Below are 17,864 nucleotides of genomic sequence, written 5' to 3'. Positions count from 1 at the left end.
ATTTTAAGTATGAAGTATATGAATATGCATATGAGATCTGATTGTATAGGCTGAAATGTTGAGTTAACATGAGTTTGGCATGAATTGAGTATGGAATGGTTGGTGATAAAAGTGACATGGAATTGGTATGAGAATGAAATGTTATTGTGGATAAATGGAACATGATGTTGATATGGTTAGGACGTAATCCCACGATAGTTTCGTGGTGGTGCCTCATTTTAGTTAGGACGTAATTCCATGAGCATCTAGGTGAGACGTCATGGTGGTGCCTCAGTTGGTCGGGACGTAATTCCTTGACCCCTGTTAGTCAGAGTTCATGATGGTGCCCCATCTATATAATTTAATAAGGATTCAAGGTAAGGTTGCATCCTAACACTCTAAAGAGTCAATTAGTCTCACATAGAGCGTACTAACTCTAGTGGTGGAGTAGCAGGAGGCTTGAAACTCATTAAGGGCTAACCTTGTGTGTGGGGGATGAAACATTGTAACATTTAGTTTGGTAGAGCAGGAAATCCACCATAAGTGCAAGCATCTGCTGAATCTGACTAATTATATGTATCTGGATGAGTCGTGTCTCGAGTCTTAGTGTATTGTTTGCAAGTCATAACATGCTTGATTGGCTTATGCATCTTGAATTATAAGTTTGTATGTGTTTGTATAATAAATCGTTTTCTGCTCTATCTTACCCTGTTGTTTGTTTGATTGTTATGTGTGTGGTTTTCTCCTTTACGATGATCATCAACCTGTTGATGTTAGCAGATGCAAGAACTCCCCGTGGTCATCAGGGTGATGGAGGTTTCGCTGCATAGTTTGCTTGGACTGGATTTTCATTTATTTGGGCTTTTCTCCAAGGCTAAGGCCCATGTAGTGTCTTGTCTCTGGGTTTTATTTTGAATTATTGTTGACCCTTTCTTTTACTTGTTTACTGGCATCGTGGTGTGCCTTAGTTCAATTATATTTTCGTTGGATAACTGTAAGGAATAACGACTTTACTCCAGGACCTTATTTCCATTACTATTTTGTGTAATGTTTCATTTAATATTATTATATTTTAAATGGGACGTTACAAAATTCACTCTAAAATGTTTATCATAATTTTTAGTGCTAGATGGTAGAGGATAAACATTAAGGAAGAAAACAAAACTACCCACACAAAGAATTAACGTGATGGTTCAACTGAAGTGTTTATAAGTTTTAACCTAATTCTACTACGGAATAATACAATATCCTATTTATAGTGTAAATACTGTTATAACTAACACATGTGAAATGCATTTATAATTAACATATAAATGTTGCCAACAAAACAAAACAATCACCAGACAGTTACATTAGACGGTTCAGAACTCAATAAAGGCTAAAAGACTATTTAATGTACTAAGACCATCTATAACATATTAAAGAGGTGTGGTACCATCTCTTACATATTAAAGATATGGGAAAATGATTTTTTAACTACTAAATTTTGACAATTTTCTCTTATAATGTTATGTGACATCTCTTAAGTGGCTTTCCATTTTTTCATTTCTCTATATTTCAAAACCACTTAAAAGATACCACCTCAGGTTGTAAGAGAAAGTTATTAAAATTTAGTTGTCAAAATATCATTGTCCTTAGAGTTGATGGTGGTTTACTACTAGTGAGACAATTTAAGAACCTTTGATAAGATTCTACTGGACCATTTTTCTTACCGTTTGTTTGGAGTTTCTTTCTATTAGTGACTCTCAAATATTTGGAGTTACATGTGTGTTTATCACAAAAAGAACTTCATTGTATGTAATCATTGCTTGACTTTTAAGGGGCTTGGGAGATTGCTTAAAGAAGCTATGAGGAGCCACAAGATGAAGATATATTATCTTTAGATGAGATGAAGACTTTGCTGAAAGCAAGGAAATCAACAAACCCTTACTCTCATCCATCAATGTTTGGATGACTATATGTATGAGGAAGTTGTCTACACTAGTATGTCAAAGGAAGCTCAGAAGATCTTGGAAAAATCTCTCCAAGGTGTCGACAAAAGATAAGGCTTTAACCACTAAGGAGTGACTTTGAAGCTTTGAAGATGAAGGAATCCAAACCAATTTTGGATTATTGCTCAAGATTAAAGGAGATTGTCAACTATTTGAAAAAATATAGAGATAAAATAGAAGATGTTTTTGCGATAGAGAAGATCCTTCATTCATTGACTCCAAATTCTGATTATGTGGTATGTGATTGAAGAGTCAAAATATCTTGACTCCATGAGTCTTGAAGAAATCCTCCTCGCGCTCTACTTCTGCACCCAAAATCGCTTGGCGCACCTCTCGCGTCTTTAGGCAGAACTTGGTTCCAGACCGCCTGGCGGACATCTCACGCCGCCAGGCGCCAAGCGCCTTCCAGTACTCCTGCCACTCCACTATCGTCTGGCGGAACAAACCCTGCTACCAGGCACCACTCACGTTCAATGGCCTTTATCACTATTTTAGGTATCTATCAACTGGCAGCTCGTTCCGCGCCACCAGGCGTTACACCAATAACGTAGTGCTACTGGTTTTTGGCACATTAAATAGGTCCTAAGGGACCCCAATTACACCATACACAAAAAAACTCATAGTACCATTACGATGATCCTGTTACACCATAACTAAACCACAATACACCCATTTACTCATGCCACCAAAATTATCAATATTACACATACACTTTTAAAAGTAATACAACCACCAAACCTGCCAATGATAGTGACGTATACAGTCTAGCCCACCACACATAAAATCAATGTCATACATCCAAGCATAGTCATAGAACTGAATTGCACTCTCACACACTTTCGTTTAACATATTTTCTCCATTCATAACATATCTTTCCTCAAACAGTTGGAAAAGTATCATACATCAATTGAAATATAAACCATTCCAATTTCAACTCAAGTATAGTTCTCAATTGGAAAAGTATCATACATGGAGCCCCAATCATCGCAAAGTTATACATAAACTCTATCCATATTACACTCGTGTTTACTTGTCCATACCTTCTACATGCTAATTCCGTTTTCACATAAAATTATTCGATAAAGCCCAGAAGCAAAATTACAGAACAAGCATCAAATCTGGCCTTGTTTCGAGGTGTCGCCTGACGGCACATGAACTGCACACCATTCATAGACATAATTCATACTTATTTATTTCCAACCCCAACATGAACCCAAATCCCCAAATTCCTTTAAGAGTTCATGCAATTTCCACCAAATAAATAATTACAGATCAATCTTGTCATGCCAATCGTATAAGTACAATAAAAATCCAATTCAAACACCACCGCACCACGGATAAACCAAACAGACCAAGGAAAACTAGCAACAGCGAATATTCGCCTGGCGGGTCGTCCTCAACCGCCAAGCGGTTCATAAGGAATCCCAAAAAACTGAGTTCAGACACATGTGTCACCTGACGGCAATTCATGTGCCACTAGGCGGTTTCTGGAAAAATCCAGAAATGCAAAAAAGTTTGAGAATGGCAAGGTCATACACTTCAAACATGATACATAATACATATTCGTACAATAAACATAATTAAAAACACCCAATAGAAACTCCCCTAACATGGTTCCTTGTTCGATTTGACAATGCAAGTGCTCTTTAGAAATCTCCAATGGTCTCTCCTTCTCCTCCAAACTATAACACCCAAAACCTTCCAACAATGCTTCTCTAGACGCTGGAATTCCTCTACCCAAGGCTCACCCGAAATGTACTAGTTTCTTCTCCTCTAATTTCCTTCTCTCCTAAAATTATTGACCCTTAATTACCCTTTACTCTACCAAAACGAAATTGATTAAAGATTTGGTTAATGGCTATTCAATGTTCATAATTCAGTGGTTTCTCAATCCTCTAAGACGTCTAGGGTTTATCTGCCCTTTCACCTTCATGCCAAAAGTTGATTTTAGCAAAAAGAAAATGATTTTGCTTAAGCCAATGTTCAAACCCATGACCTTCCAATATCAATGCAAGTGCACAACCAATTCACCTAATTCATTTTCATGATAATTTTTATAAATATAGAAATTTATATTCTCTTATCACGCTCCAACATATCATAAAAATAATAAAATTAATTAACACACAATTGGCACACATAGAACTTGAACCTAAGTCCTCTCACATAAGTACTCTCAACCACTTAAGCTAATACTTCCCCACATCATAACAGTTAAAATTTAATGCCATAAAGGCTTCCACTACCCGTATTTATTTAAATAATTATTTATTTAATTATTTAAATTCCTTGGGTCTTACAAGCTATATGTTCAAAAACCTTTCGTTTATTATGCAAATTTAATTATGCTTCTATTGCATCTTTTCATTTTGGCCAATCATTTCTTTGTCGACATGTACAATCCTCAATGATCATTGGTTCTTGATCCTCATTGTCATTCATAACATTCATCGCTATGTTATATACAACAAAGTCTCATTAATGTTGAATTCATTTTGGTTCCATATTATCTTATTTATGACATATTTTATTGAGATGTAGTCATTTTCAAAAATTTCAGGTACATGAGGTTCTTTTGGAACCGAATCATTAATTATGTCAAATAAATATTTTGAGATTTCCACATTTTCGATTAGGTAATCTTGCATTTTAACTCATTTTCTCATTTTAGAGTCTTTATCTATGGAATCAATAGGCTTACCACACTTCATGTGTGTCTTTGCAACCAAAAGGCCTACCACGCTTCAAGCATGTTATAAATTAATATTAATTATATCTTGAGCATTAGGAGTTGGTATATATGATTTAGTTATCATTTTTTTGTCAATAAAAAATATATGGTAATTGATTGACTAATTTTATAAATGAATTATCCTTTGAACTTCCAATTCACATTCTTTTGTATGAGGATCAAGATGAAATAATGAAAATTCATTTCCAACCAATGCCTTTTTCCACTTATTTTCTTTCTCCCCCTAACGTTGGAGGAACTTATTCATTAAAATGACAGTTGATAAATCGAACTATAAATAAGTCTCATGTTAATAGTTTAAGATATTTTAGTGATGGAAAATCATATCCAACATATATTCTTAATCATCTCTGAGGATCCATCATAATCCCTTTTGGTGGAAAAATTGGAACATATACACCACACCCAAACATTATTAAGTGAGAAATATTAGGTTATTGACAAAAAACCAACTACATAATAGAATATTTGTGATAACTTGTTATCTTGATGCAAATCAATACTGCAACATGAAAAATTGTATATAACCAACTAGCCAATGAAGGATTAGCTCTCATTACTTGCAACCAATTTTAGACGTTTTATTGATTTTGCAAGTCCATTTTGAGTATGAACATGTACTACTGGATGTTCAACTCCAATTCCAGTTGACATACAATACTCACACTACAAAAAAATTCGTTAAATACAACGGTTATTTAGGGTATAAAATGGCAATTTTGACTGTCATATTTTGCGCGTATGGCGGGTACGAGTACCGCCATATATCCTGCCACCACAATGAATAATATGGCGGTCTTGGACGTAACACCGCAACACCTGCCATTAAATGCATTGCGCAAATAATGGCAATTTGAACCGCTATATTTTGTGCGCAAATAATGACAGTGAAAACCGTCTTAATTTGTTTATTTTTAAAGAATTATCACATGAAATACAACATCTAGAAATGCCATTATTTGTACTGTACAGATACGCTATACGATGTTTCAACTACCATAATTTGAATGTGATTTTTTTTATATTATTTTTATGTAACCTGCTTTCCATTATTATTGAACCTATTTTCCATAAAATTAAAAAAAATCATAAACAACATCTTAATCATTAATACTTTCATTCATAATTCATAATTCATATTTCATATTAAAAAAGTTGATATCATGAAACACCATCCAAAAGTTTTCACATTGAAAACAAAAGCCAAAAAAAATCTAAAACATTATTATAACACATTTTGCTAAATTTCTAGAGTTATGTTCCTATAGCTATGTTCCTAACTTGTCTTTTCTGTCCTGTTTGATCTTCTTATACAAATAGGTGATGAAGCACCACTTCCAACATCAAGTACCTGGAATAAAAAAAAACTTATTACTTTTTCAAATTCAGATATGTATTATAATAAACTTATGTAATTTGTTAAATAAACTATTAAATTTTACCTCACTAACCGAACAAGGATCATGATATCCACTCAAACAATAAAATGAAATAATTAACTAAAATAATTAGTAAACCAAAGTATTCATTCAAAGCAAATATAAAATAAAAGAGAATATATATATATATATATATATATATATATATTAATATTATGCACATTTATAAAATAAATGTCAAAATGTATTTTATAAGTTTTAAGCATTTTATCTTCTTAAACTTCAATTGAAGAAAGATTGTTCTTCTTCCCATTAGCAATGTTTTTTAGGATTATAATTAGTTTTCAGATTTTAGGATAAAAACTAAACCCAATTCGTCTAAAGGTGTTACAGCCCCACAATGTTTTCTTGATCATTATTAGTTTTTTTAGATAAGAAAATAAATTAAACTTCTCGCATAAACAAAAATGAACCGATGCACTATATTTTTAGAAAACCACATTTCACTTCTTTAAAAGCTAAAAACTATTTTAATTTAACAGACTTTCTTTCATGAACTAAGCACAAATACTAGGAGAATGAAGAAGGCATTTTAAACCAAAATTAAGAGGGGTAGGGGGAGAAGCCCACCAGATTCTTTGATGACACTTGGCTAAAAAAATAGAACAATTGTATAGACAACTACTACATTTAACATATGAGCCTTAAATCCTTTAAAATATAACTTTTAATAAGAGTATAAATCAAATTATAATAGTAAAAAGAATGGTGTGTGCACAGAAAGAATATATTCACTTTCCCACCATCCAAGTTATCACATAGTTCTATTAATCTTTCTAATAAAGTATCATCAACCACTCTCAAGCAGTTTAGGTGATTGGAAATTCGTATTGCATGCTAAATGATGCAGTCATATGTTAAGCAACTAAAAGCCATGTACCAAAATAGTCTACAAGCAATGTTTAAAATTATGAACAAAGAAACAACTTAAAAAAAAATAATCAGCTTCCAGAAAGATGTCAAATGGGATACAAGCAAATACAAGCATGTCACACATATGCCATAGTTACGTAATAGAAACTAAGAAAGACTAAGAAATACTCTGGATCATTATCACTCATACGTTCTTTATAACAACTCATTTTCACTTCGAGCATGTTGAATTATTTAACAACTCATTTTCACTTCGAGCATGATATAAGATAAAGAATCAATGGCATGCTGTGTTGTAGGTAATAAGATCAGAAACCATCTAGCTGCATCTACTAAAAGAGTTTCATACCAGAAGCAAACTTCCTACCTTTAGAGTAAACATATTTTTCGCTTTGGAAAGTAAATCATCAAATTGATTTATTGGTGGAATCAGGAAGACATTAAATTGAAAATAACATAAAGCATTTCTACTTACAAGATATATTAAAGGTTGATCAGTGCCATGGATAGAACAATCAAAGTAGTGAAGCCATCAGAAAGGTGAGGACAAGAACAAAATTATGTTAGATATTTCATTTTGTCTTTTGCTTTTGACCCCTTATAATTTATGCCAAATATTTCAAAAGCCCCGAGTTAGTTTCATTCAAAAGAAAATTTAAACATGTAAAGTCTTGAAATTGAGAAAAACCAAGATCAGATAGTCATTCTTTCCTGCACGAAAAAAATAAATACCATAACAGCTAGCTTAGAGCAGAAAAATACAAATGCACTAACTAATAAGAAAATTTGGGGCAAGGAGAAAGTGAAGTTATGTATACCTAATTTTGGGGAACTTTTTCATCTTCGTTCAAGCTACATTCTCATTACTTTACCATCACTATTGTCGTCTTAGCTAGCACCTGAAAAACAGAGTCAACATGCAGTGGGTTTAGACAGATCCATATCACCTCTCCACATCTCCATCTTCATCCAAAACCAACAAGCTTATACACACAAGAATAGAATCACAATATTTATTACCTCAATCATTCACGTATCAATAGAAAATAAGACAAATGCTAACAAAGAAATAAACATCAGAACAACATGCATAGAAAAATCACCCCCAATCAGCAATCAATTTTTAGAAATTAGAAGAGAAAAATAGTTCTTTGTACTAAGCCTTCGTGTTGTCCAATAAAAGATGGAATGGACGACACTGGCAGCGGTGGCAAATGACGACACTGGCAGCGGTGTTCGCCAGAGAAATCAAACTAGTGGTAGGTAAGTGGCTCAACCACTCTATTTGTAGAACGAGAAAAAGAAAAGGGTTTTCTTCTCCAATTACGCCTTTAAAGGCAGCGACTCTCTTCTCCAATCGCAGACTTGCAGACTCCAATCGCAGAGAGTAGGTTGAGAGAGAGGAAGAGCGCCAACACCAATCACAGACTCACATATTCTAATCGCACCTTCGAAAGACAACGATTCTCTTCTCCAATCGTAGATTTTGCAACGAAGCTCTCTTTGAAGATACCGCCAACGCAGGACTGAGTGGAAATGTTGAAAACCTAATTCAAAACATCAAAATGCACCCTAAATCAGAGGATGAAAATCAATTTTTTTTAGAATTAACTGGGAATGGGGAAGGGAAATGGAAAGGGATTGGCAAAAAGAAGCTGTGATATTAGAAAACCAAATGTGGGAGGGGAGAACCTGGGAAGTCGAAATGCGGAAAGGCAAACGTTGGCTATTAAAACGTGGGAAGGATAAAAAACTTACAGGGAATTCGAAATTAGGGAAGCTAAAGTGCGGGAAACTGAAATTTGTTAAAAAAAATTGTCGGTCGAACCGTCGTATTTTACAACTAAAATGTGGCAGTATTCCAACATCAATAAAGTGACAGTTAAAACCGTTATATTTTAGTAAAATATGATAATTTTAAAGATGTCATATTATGTTATAAAAAGTTGTGGTTTTAAATAATCGTCATATAGTCACAATTTACATAATATTTTGTAGTGTTATAAAAAGTATGAGATGTAAATTCATTAGTATTATCAAGACGAATTTTCTTAATCGGATAATCTGGAAAGTGCGCTCTTAAATGTGCTAATAACTTTGCAAATGTTTTATTGCAAGTTGATAATAAATAAATATGTGAAAATCTAGTTGATGCATCAATTAAAATCATGAAATATCTAAATGATCAACATCATGGATGTATTGGACCACAAATATCACATTGTACTCGTTCTAAAAATATGATTGACTCATTTCTAATTTTTTTGGTATAGTCTTATTGTCAACTATCTTTCATCAACGTGTAATACATGAGAAATAATTGGACTAAAAAGTTTTTGAATCTTAAGTGAGTGTCCACATGAATTTTTCAACTATTTTCCACATCATAATAGATCCAGAATGATCCAACGAATCATGCCAAACAATAAATTCATTTTTATTCATAAGTTTCTGCCTTACAATGACATGTGTTTTAATTGCACTAATATATGTATTGTACAAGCCATAAGAAAAGACTAATAATTTCCCTCATTTTTTTTCCACTCCATTCTCTAATACACATTTTTTTTATTCAACTCAATTCTAATGTATAAAGATATTTCATATATCCTTAGTTTGTCTCGAAATGATATTCATTTAGACAATATTCTTGAAATTTAATAAGTTTCTATTAAACTTCTTCGTAGAAGTACAATAGCTCTTCTAGAGCCTTCAAATATATTTGTAGTACCAAAGATAATGCTAATATTGACTTCTTACATAACTAACCAAGAGAAAAAAATATTATTACTCTTGTGAATTATATGAGTTGTTGCATTATCAACAAAACACATATCTTTATTATTGGTGCTAGTGCCAACATTCATTCTTGATATAAACATAGATATCAATATTAGATATAGTAGGTAAGAGGAGAAGAAGAAAAAAAATATATTTAGAAGATTTAAAATATTTATTGATCAAGAAAAACTTATATATAAGCAACATGAGATATGAATAAAAATATAATGCATTGTTTAAAATAATAATAATAATAATAATAATAATAATAATAATAATAATAATAATAATAAAAGAGATGAAAATTGATAAAGTCAAACAATTCTTATCACAAAAATGAGATTATAAGATAAAATTGTAGATGAAGAAAGGATTAGAGAAAATCTGGACTGAGACATGCAGAACAATGTTCGTAGAGAGAAAACACTCCCAGTAGCGCTCACACTAGTGCAGGGAAGGGAAACGACAACGGTTATTTTGCACTTTTGGCTTCGGGTTCGCACAAGAGGCATATACTGCCGCGGTAAAAAGACTCTCGTTTATGCCTCGGTTATTAACCCGAGGCAGAAAAAGTAGTTACTGCCTCGATTTCCTCTGACCGAGGGCTAATTGTGTATCAGAAATAAAAAAAAATATTGTTGACGGTGTTGGAACAACCTCCTCGATGGTGGACATGGTTGGAGTTGCAGGTGCTCAATTGTGGCGCGAACTCACGGTGCAGATGATTCGAAGAAGATGTTGGTGGCTGCTGCCATGGACGCGATTTGTGTTGTTCTAGTTCGCAGGAAGAATATGTTTGTCGGATGCGTCGCAGATCTGGTTTCAATGATGGCTGCGATTGGAGGATCGAACAGGTAGAGAACGTTGGTGGCCACGTTTTCTTCTTCGACGAAGGCGCGTTGCGTGGATGGGTGCTGCAGGTGCAGACCTACATACGTGCTGCTTGGTTCGTGATGGAACGAGGTGCAAAGATGAAGATCTAGTGCAAAGATGGTGGTTGTTCGTTGCAGCGAAGATGGTTGGAAGCAGTGCAGCGGTGGTGAAGCCGGAACGAAGGTTGGGGCGCAGTGGAAGAATAAGAGAAGATTTGGATGTTGTGTGGGGATGCTCGGAGAAGAAGAAAATCGAGATGGTTTGCGTGGCTGTGAAAGGCTTTAGGTTTTTTTTAACCCTACGAAGCCATACTGCCTCGGTTAATTCGAAACCGAGGCATATTGTCTTACTATATGCCTCGGTTGGCAATAGGCCCGAAGCAAAAAGGTCCCTACTACCTCGGTTATAAAAGAACCGAGGCATATTCTATCAGTGAATTAAAAAACAAATACAGCCAAGTAACTGCATCAGGTAAAAAAAACCTGAAGCAAAAAAGCTATAAGGCCTCGGTTCTGTGGTAACCGAGGCATAAAAGCGGTTAAAAATTTTCAAATTTTGTGGACAGCGCAAATTCATAAAATTTTTAAAGTTATATGCCTCGGTTAGTATAACAACCGAGGCATAAAAGGTGCCTTTAATTACAAAAATGCCACTGCGTGTTTATATGCAGCGGGTGCGCAGGAACCAAGGCATATACTGTGATGTAAAAACTCTAAAATGCTCTAGTGTCAGTTGCTGATAACGTGTTAGAAAATGAAAGTTAATAATAGAGAGAAGAAGAAAAGGAAGGAGAGTGAATGGAGAACAAATTTTATGTATGTCTTATTACCGATAGAATGAGTCCATATCAAATCAATGGACGACCATGATAGAAAGAGTTCGTATCAAATCAATGGATAACCATTAATTCATAACATTATTCATATATGAGTTGAGTTTTATCTTGAATTTTTACTATATGCTTATCTCTGTCAACTATCTTAACACACTTCTCCTAAAAAAATATTAGGAATTAAATGAGTTAGATTTTCTTTTCATTTTTTTTTAATTTTTCAGTTGTATGCATGAAGTTAAAAGTTGTGTTGTTGTTTTTGTTAAGAAGTAGATTTTAAATTTATCTCAATCCTACAAAATTGATTTGTAATGTGAAGTTTGCACCTAATTATATACTCTAAATTGACTTTATCCCTAGTCAATGTGAGACTTCCAACACCTCCCATCACGCTGAGACATATATATCTCGCGCGTGGGACTAGGGATTAATGAATAGTGTAATAGTGGCTCGATAGCAAATGAAACGATAAACTTAACAAACATCAAATTTTTTTAGGATAGGCTCTAATTCATGACTTTGATATTATGTTAAAAAGTGATTTTTAAGTTTAACTCAACCTAAAAAAATCAACTTGTAAGTTGTGGAAGTTTGCATCCACTATATACTTTAAATTAGCCTTATCTTTAGTTAATGTGAAACTTTTAACCCGTTTCTATTATTTGAGGTTTACTTCAAATCGACATTTTATGTTTATATGCGTACTCTTCCTAGGGTACGGTAGTAACATGTCTCTTCTTCAAAGAAATTAAGGTTTTATGATTTTTTTAATAAATGTTATGAACCATTTTGTTTCCAGTATAGCCCTCCCTCGGTTCCTTTTCATCAATGTCATCAAGAAAAATGTACGAAAAAGATAGTTTGAATACTTTGTAATGAGAAAACCAATTATAATAATTTTATTTCATAATAACCTTATTTAGTACAAAATTAATAAAACAGTAAAATGGTAGTATAAAATAATAGAACTATCAATTTATACACCATTTTTCAAAATTTATAACTAGATATATATATTGTTATCATTCACTTTTATCTAAACATGGTTGATTACTTACCTGTAGGGCTTCACATTTTAAAAACTTTTCTTTTCTATTAAATAGCCACGTCAAAAGTTGTATAAATCCTGTATGATGTTTGCAACTTTTTAAAATATATTTTAAAATATTAAATTCAGTTTTTGATGAATGCATTCTAGAAGCGGAAAAGAATAACAGAAAAAAAAAACTAAAACAAATCCAAATTTGTATAAGTAAACTTTTACAAGAAATACAGATTGTAATATGTTTAGTTGATAATAAATGTGTTTATGAGCATATTAATGTTACGAGAATAATTTTTTATAATTAAATTTTAGATAACCTTTTTTATAATCTGAAATAACATCTTTTAAATAGTTTTAAAATATAAAAAAATGGATAACCATTTAAAATATTTGACACTTCATGTTGATGTTGTAAGAAAAAAATGTTCAAATTTAATCGTAAAAAATTCATTTTCCTTAGATGTTATGGAGATGACCAGAGCAAGTCTCTGCATTATAGGTACTCGTCTGAAAATTTTTGAAGTACTGCACAAACAAGAAATTGCTCCAATTTCAACACAAGTCCCCACTGTGAAATGACAGAACAATTATAAACACTACGAGCCAAGAAAAATACTGTTAAATTTCACAGTTAAGATATCTGCGAAATATAACTAGAAACATGTGGTCTAGTGTGGCACGACAATAGAACGTGTCCTTGCAAGTGGGTTGGGACATCTGAAGATACAGTAAAAGGACATTTATTGTGAGATATATAGACTATTGAATGCGCCATATCTGGCTCCAAAAATCTCCATATCTTTTTTTTTTTACCTGATTGTGAAAGCCTTACCTGCTTTATTTTCTTTGCTTTGTGGTTAGGAGACCAATATTTTCATGTGATAATATTTATTATTGTTTACTGTTAGAAATCAGTTTAGTCAAATTCATTCCAAAATGTTTATAGTGGGAAATCACACACAAAGAACCTTAAAACTTATGCATTAGTTACATATAATAACAAACATCCTTAAAACTTATCAATTACAAATAATAAATCACAACATAAACTTTGCACATCCTTGTCGATGACATATTACGAGAAAAACACAAACACCAAGCCATTTGTTTCTTCCAACAAGTGATTGTCCTCAATGATAAAACAAATTTAAATCTGGGATGTCATAGGCTGAGATTACTAAGATACAGAAACAACAGAATGGCAGAAAGGCTAATCCTTTAAGACAGGTTTATGGATTTCCATATACTCAACAAAGTCATCTATATATTTTTGGTGCAGTTCTTTGTCCCCAACTATCTTACTCATCTCCTCTGCTTCACTTCTATAACTTTTTTCCAACATCACTGCTCTCAATGCATTGGCCAATGATTCTCTGCTGAATTTCTCATCATGCTCACTTCTCTGTACTTGGAACCCTACCCTTCTCTCCTCCATATGCTTAGCGATTATAAATTGTTCATTTTGGAATGGCAACATAACAAGTGGACACCCAACTTGAAGACCCTCAATCACTGAACTCCAACCACAGTGAGTCAGAAACCCCCCAACAGACTTGTGTGCCAAAATCCTCATCTGTGGTGCCCATGTTCTCCACACCAATCCCTTTCCCGTGTTATTCTCAAGAAAATCTTGCAACTCAACGTTAGAGGTGTTTTGCTTCTTCAGAACCCAAAAATAGGGAAAACCAGACATTTCTAGTCCCATGGTAATTTCAGTAAAGTCTTCATCACTTAGTGTCACTTCACTTCCAAAGGCTACATAAACCACTGACCCTTTTTCCTGTTTGTCTAACCAATTAAGTATGGTATCCCAGTTTTCATCATTGCTGTCTTCACTGAACTCTAGTGAAGGTGGCAATAACCCAATTGGCATCACTGGTTTACTGAATGTACTATTACACAATTTGAGAGCCTCACCTTCAATCTCCATGCAGCTCCTTGAAGCAGTAAATTGAGAAGCTTCAGAAGTTATAATCACTCGAAACATGTCTGAAACTCCTGATTCATTTGTCTCAATAACCTCTTCAGGCATATCTTTGTTCCGCGGAGACTCACTTGTTTTTCTCATAAAATATTCTGAAATAGAATACATACCAGTTGCACTAAAAATAGAGAATGAAATGCATAGGATTCCTAGTTCAGTTGTTATTGGAGGCAACCAATAGGGTGCAAAGTCGTATACTATCCAATGGGGTTTGCATCTCTCCAGAAACTTGGCCAAAGGTTGTTGAAGACCATCAAAAGCCAGCTTGAGGTATGGAATGAGGTGGTGAGGAATGTCCATTGTGGCCTCTGCATTTTCTGGAAGTTTTTCAACACGGGGCAGTGGCAGTTCTATGAGATCCACCAAAGGTTGCAAGTTTTTAGGCACTTTGGGTAGGCGATGGATATTTCTAGGTGTGGAAATGAAAGATATTTTATGACCCTTTTGAGCTATGAGTTTTGCAAGCTCAAAAAATGGACCTATGTGACCAAATGCTAGCCATGGAAACACCACAACGTGAAGCTTCTCGCGCTGTTCCGCCATGGATATGCGTGTGTTTAAGCGTGATTCGTGAATGTGTGGGTTCTTTATCCTGGCATGAATTCCTATTTATTCAACAATGTAAAGACTATATCAACTTTAAGTGGGACCATTTTGAATACTTACTATTCATGATAGCCTTTTTGCATTCATTGGTGTCTCTCTTGTCAAGTTCAAGACATGAGTCAAGAGGACTAAGTTTAACATGTTTTGAAAACCCAGAATATGTTGAATCTTGTGTTGTATTTTTCTGATTCTGGAACAGGAAACTTTCATGGAGGAAAATTTCTCAGACAAATGAAATATGAATGTCACAGTTTTGGATTTTCGCTTAAGATTTTACCTTAGGAATATGTTTGTTATGGAAATACCATTTTTGTTGTGTTTAATAAACAGGAAGTGAAGTTTTTAGTGAAGCGAAATAATGCTCCTCTTGATTAAATTACAATGGGAACTATTTTTTCATTTATATTTCTAATTGGTATTTTAAATGTGAAACTCCTCAGTTTTTCATAAGGTAATATATTCTCAAGTTAGACTTACATTACATATCAATCTTTCCTTTATTTATTTTTTCTTATATATAGGTATCAAATTAAGATGAATACATTAATTCTAGAAGCACAACAGAATAACTTAAAAAGAAACTAAAAAACATTCAAATTTGTATAAGTAACCTTTTACAAGAAATATAATGTTATGGAGATGACTAGTGCAAGTCTCTCCATTATAGGTACTCATCTGAAAATTTGTTAAGTACTGCACACAAGACATTATTTGCTCCAATTTCAACACAAGTATGACAATGATAAACAAAAATACTGTTAAATTTCACAATTAAGATGTCTGAAAAATAGAACTAGAAATATGTGGTCTAGTGGGATAACAACGTGGAAGTGTCTGTCATAGTCCCAACTCAACCATTGCAAGTGGGTTTGAAAATTAAAGGACATTTATTGTCAGATGTAGACTATTGAATGCGATATTGAAGTTTCAGCTAACACCCCATATCTGGCTTCAAAATGTTCATATCCTTTGTTTTTTACCTTGATAGAAATGGGCTATTGCTGTTTATAGGATTGCATGTTTGCAAAGTGATGGAATGGGAAAGCCTTATTTGCTTTAGTTTCTTTACTTGGTAAGTAGACTAATATTTTGATGTGATAATAAATATTAGTGTTTACTGTTAGAAATTATTAGTTCAGTGAAATTCACTCTAAAAACGGTAGAGTATATACATTAAGGAAGAAAACAAAATTACCCAGACAAAGAATTAACGTGATGGTTCAACTAAAGTGTTTATAAGTTTTAACCTAATTCTACTATACGGAATAATACAATATCCTATTTATAGTGTAAATACTGTTATAACTAACACAAGTGAAATGCATTTATAATTAACATATAAATGTTGCCAACAAAACAAAACAATCATCAGACAGTTACATTAGACGGTCCAGAACTCAATAAAGGCTAAAAGACTATTTAATGTAAGTACTAAGACTATCTGTAACATATTAAAGTAGGTGGTGGTACCATCTGTTACATATTAAAGTCGATGGTGGTCTACTACTAGTGAGACAATCTAAGAACCTTTGATAAGATTCTACTGGACCATTTTTCTTACAGTTTGTTCAAAGTTTCTTTCTAACTCTCAAATATTTGGAGTTGCATGTGTTTATCACAAAAGCACTACAGTGTATGTAAGCATTGCTTGACTTTCAAGGGACTTAAAAAAGCTATGAGGAGCCACAAGATGAAGATATATTATCTTTAGATGAGATGAAGACTTTGCTAAAAGCAAGGAAATCAACAAACCCTTATTCTCATCCATCAATGTTTGGATGACCATATATCGAGAAAGTCGTCTACACTAGTATGTCAAAGGAAGCTCGAAGATCTTGGAAAAATCTCTCCAAAGTGTTGACAAAAGATAGGGCTTTAATCACTAAGGAGTGATTTTAAAGCTTTGAACATGAAGGAATCCAAATCAATTTTGGATTATTTCTCAAGATTAAAAGAGATTGTCAACTAATTGAAAAAACTATGGAGATAAAATAAAAGATGTTCTTGTGATAGAGAAGATCCTTCGTTCATTGACTCCAAATTTTGATTATGTGGTATGTGTGATTGAAGAGTCAAAATATCTTGACTCCATGAGTCTTGAAGAGTTGGCAGGTTCTCTACAATCTCATGGAGAAAGAATGAAGAGGAAATTAGAAGAGCCGCAAGCCTTCAAAGTTCAAGCTTTTTTGAAGAATAATGGAGGATTTAGGAGCCAACAAGGACGTGAACGAGGAATAGGATATATGGTCATGGACAAGGAGGAAGAGGACATGCTCATGCATATGAAGGAAGAAGAAATGGTAACAATGAAAGAAAGTGTGGGAAACCTAATTTGAATGTTAAAATTGTCATAAGCTTGGACATTCTTGGGAATGTTGTCTCAATGACATGGAGAAAAAAAAGCTAATCTTGTTAATGAAGAAGAGCCAACATTATTATTAACACTAAAAGGTGAAGATAAAGACACCAATTGCTCGTGGTACTTAAACCATGGAGATAGCAACCACATGTGGATACAAGCAAAAGTTCATGTCGAAATGTGTCTTTTGGAGACTCATCGAAAGTTCAAATTGAAGAAAAATGTACGATGCTAATATCTCCCAAAGATTAAGTCATAAGTTAATCAATGATTCTTATTATATGCCTAAATTAAAAAGCAATATTTTGAGTTTAGGCCAACTTCTTGAAAAAGGATGAGATTCTCATGA

General features: G+C 33.5%; 1 long non-coding RNA gene and 1 pseudogene across 1 annotated transcript; both read right to left on the bottom strand.

The window, feature by feature from the left end:
- Positions 1-5,853: 5,853 nt before the first annotated feature.
- On the bottom strand, positions 5,854-8,868 carry LOC114166016 (uncharacterized). The gene is made up of 3 exons (XR_003599830.2): positions 8,728-8,868; positions 7,854-8,582; positions 5,854-6,074 (listed from the first exon to the last, which is right to left on the bottom strand). It is a non-coding gene; the product is annotated as an uncharacterized LOC114166016 (long non-coding RNA).
- A 4,662-nt stretch (positions 8,869-13,530) lies between these two features.
- On the bottom strand, positions 13,531-15,134 carry LOC114166013 (putative UDP-rhamnose:rhamnosyltransferase 1 pseudogene; annotated as a pseudogene).
- Between the last annotated feature and the right edge of the window lie 2,730 nt (positions 15,135-17,864).

Source organism: Vigna unguiculata, chromosome 10 (genome assembly GCF_037176805.1).
Source record: "Vigna unguiculata cultivar grain cowpea cultivar isolate G323 ecotype 2 chromosome 10, ASM3717680v1, whole genome shotgun sequence".
NCBI lineage: Eukaryota > Viridiplantae > Streptophyta > Magnoliopsida > Fabales > Fabaceae > Vigna > Vigna unguiculata.
This window is presented reverse-complemented; position numbering and strand designations above follow the sequence as displayed.